General features: G+C 29.3%; 2 long non-coding RNA genes across 2 annotated transcripts; both read right to left on the bottom strand.

Moving 5' to 3' along the window:
• Nucleotides 1–233: 233 nt before the first annotated feature.
• Nucleotides 234–827, bottom strand: LOC116350227. The gene is made up of 2 exons (XR_004202009.1): nt 696–827; nt 234–532 (listed from the first exon to the last, which is right to left on the bottom strand). It is a non-coding gene; the product is annotated as an uncharacterized LOC116350227 (long non-coding RNA).
• A 1,730-nt stretch (nt 828–2,557) lies between these two features.
• LOC116350226 lies at nt 2,558–3,063 on the bottom strand. The gene is made up of 2 exons (XR_004202008.1): nt 2,928–3,063; nt 2,558–2,858 (listed from the first exon to the last, which is right to left on the bottom strand). It is a non-coding gene; the product is annotated as an uncharacterized LOC116350226 (long non-coding RNA).
• Nucleotides 3,064–3,113: the final 50 nt, after the last annotated feature.

Below are 3,113 nucleotides of genomic sequence, written 5' to 3'. Positions count from 1 at the left end.
AAGCTTTCATAAAAGCCTGAACTTACTAAGCTCGATATGAATTTTATAGTAATTTTCTTCAATTTTTATTGTTCTCTATCAAATCACAATTCATTTTGAATTGAAATAAAATAAAAACTAACCATAAAATATACAAAAATTATTGAAATTTGTGTATAACTTCTTTTTTAATTGGTTGAAATAATGTTCGCTCAAGTGCGAAAAATAACCAGTTCAGTAATTAAACAAAGAACTTTAAATTTAATTTACGTAACAAAGTTTATTTTATTTGTGTCATTTTAGACAGATTCGTTGATATTTTCTAGTAATGATAATCATCAAATATCTTTAAATTTACGCCTAATTTGTCACTCATGTAATCGACAGTTTGATCAATTGGTTTAATTGCATGATATTCCTCTACTTCTTTTTGTGAAGGCATACGGGCCAAATGTTTCGCTCCTTTTACAATTCTCTTCACCAGTGAATCGCTTTTCTGCAGTTTTGGTGCGGGCTTTCCATCATCGCCTGCTTCTACGTTGGAAACTAGAAGCTATGAATACAAAAAAATTGTTTGAATTTCTTTTAAATAAAATTAAAATTATAATGAAATCTCTCCATAGTGAAATCACATGTGATCAATTTTTTCCACTAATACGAAGGAAATAAAGAGGAGCTGCAGATTTTTTTTTTGTATTTTAAATAAAAAATTTAACCTGGCAAACGATGACTCCGACGAAAAGAAGAACGAAAATATAACGATTCAACATGTTTAATAAACTGGGTCGATTTTCTTCTTTTAAATGGGTAATAGTAGTTGAATAACTTAAAATTTACTGATAATTTTCATCGGCTAGACTGACTTTATATACAATTTATCGGAAGATAGTCTAATTTTTTACATTTACGAGTATTAAAAAAAAAATTCATCGCAGTTATAATTTATTTATGTGTTATGAGCCATTGACGTAAGTCGTGTATAATTTATTTTGGATAACTCTTTATTATTGTGCGTTACAAATGAATAATGTATTGAAATGTGTAAATCGCAAATTCAAACGAATTCATACGTAATTCTTTTATATTTTTTATCATCAATAATTCAGTGATCGATATTTTTGCGCAGTTTTCAATGGAATCAACTAAAAGGCTATTGAACTTGGGGCAAATTATATTAAAATTTGTAGATTTGATTTTAAATGAACTAATTGTTGTAAATATAAGACTGAGTCGAACTTTTAAAAAGAATATATTTAATATATTTTATCATGGAAAATTTAAACAAATAACTTAATTTGTAAATTAATTGGCATATTGACATATTCAGACCATGAAACAGACAAATGATAAAAACAAAACAAATTGGTATTGATATAAATTATATCAACAATTTAGGTATGTAGACGTCTTTCAAATAAATAAAAAAGTAATTTAAAATCACGTTCACAAAAAACAATAATTGAATTCGTGATAATGAGAAAACATTGTCAGCAGTTATTCCACGATGAATGAGAACTCTCGACTCTGTACTTCATTTTCTTTAAGTTCTTTTCCTTAAGGGTCTCCAAAATGCATTCTTTCACTTGTTTTTATCGGTCGGTGCTTAAATGTCATCCTTAATAAATTGTGTTCAGGCAATTTTACTGTTCGGGTCCTTTATTTGTCTTGCAAATAACCATTCAAGTGTATGATCCTAGGGACTCGAAAGTATTTTTTGTTCGTAAAAAATCTGGCATATTCACGAATGTTGGTGCATTTTGAGTAGTGGACTTCACTTTCTGTGAATATTCTTGAATATTCCTGATTATCGTAAATACGCAAAATGGCTGCAAATGGTACATGGCATTTAGTGGAAAGTGATTTGTAAAATCACACAGGCTTACTATAAGAATATTAATTACACACTTTTGAAGCTCTTCACGATTTTTTTTTTCGTTTGTCAAAGAAATATAAATTTTTGGCCTGAAAATTGTTTTTGTGTATTTAATGATAACATGATTATTAATTTTATTTTGTGTTGTGTGTGTTTCAAATCGCTGCTGTAAAAGAGCTATATAATTACAAAAAACTACGATAATAACTAATATTTGTAATATTTGTCGCTATATACCAAATTCATACAAAACTGTGTTTATTTTAAGTTTTTTTTTTTCAAGTTTCGAGCCCCTAGGTATGATCTCCTTTGAAGTTTTTACTAGACTTTTTACCATTCATTCTAACCACCTCTTGTCTCAATGTGCTACAGTGGTCTGTGCGAAGCATAAGTTTTTGGTTCGATTCCGTTTTCTCGCACCTAAAAAGCCCTGACTAGTGATTTTCAAGAAAAGGATCACAAATTCACCTTTCAAAAAACTTTTTCTGACCAGCAGCTGAGAATATCAGTGGAAGTATAGCGAACTAATATGCCATTTCAAGTCGATCAACTTCCTCAAAACTATTTTTTTGTCATCGTAAAACTGAAAAAAGGCATTAAATTTACCAGCCAATCTTTTTATGCGAGTGCATTAGATGAGAGGAATATTATTCTTTTAGTAGAAGATTTTTTTACAATTATTACACCATTTTTTTTTAATTTTTTTTATTTTATTTGTAATACAAAGTGATTTCGATTTTGATGTTAATCGTCTATTTCTTCATTGATTTTCTCATCATTCTCGAATATATTTGTTATAAGTATTAGTCCAATACTCGATATCTTCATTGCTCATTGGTTTGTATTCATGGCGGGCGTTGATCTCTTCCTCGTTGATTGGTGGGCTGATAAGATTATTAACCGCTTCCTTTACCTTGCTTGCACTTCTCTTGAGAAACGAATCATTTTTTTTCAGATTTTTTGGATGGTTCTTCTTATCGCCTTCAGCATCGACCGAAATGAGGAGCTGAAAATACGCAAATAAAAAAAAACGAAATAATTTCAATCGCTTTATTATTTTCAAGCTAAAAATTACCTGACAAACGATGACTCCGACAAAGAGTAATACGAAAACGTTTCGGTTCAACATGTTTGAATGAAATTGCGGGTTTTGTTCGCGAATCTCTTTTAGTAGTAATTGAAAAGCTTACTGATAATTTTCATCAAATTAATCCGGCTTATATATGTTTTTTTGAGTGGAAAGAAAAATTAATTGCATCAT

This window comes from Contarinia nasturtii, unplaced genomic scaffold, assembly GCF_009176525.2.
Source record: "Contarinia nasturtii isolate CC-2019 unplaced genomic scaffold, AAFC_CNas_1.1 Cnas_scaffold_3909, whole genome shotgun sequence".
Classification (NCBI taxonomy): Eukaryota; Metazoa; Arthropoda; class Insecta; order Diptera; family Cecidomyiidae; genus Contarinia; species Contarinia nasturtii.
The sequence above is the reverse complement of the archived record's forward strand: the minus strand, read 5'-3'. Positions and strand labels throughout refer to the sequence as shown.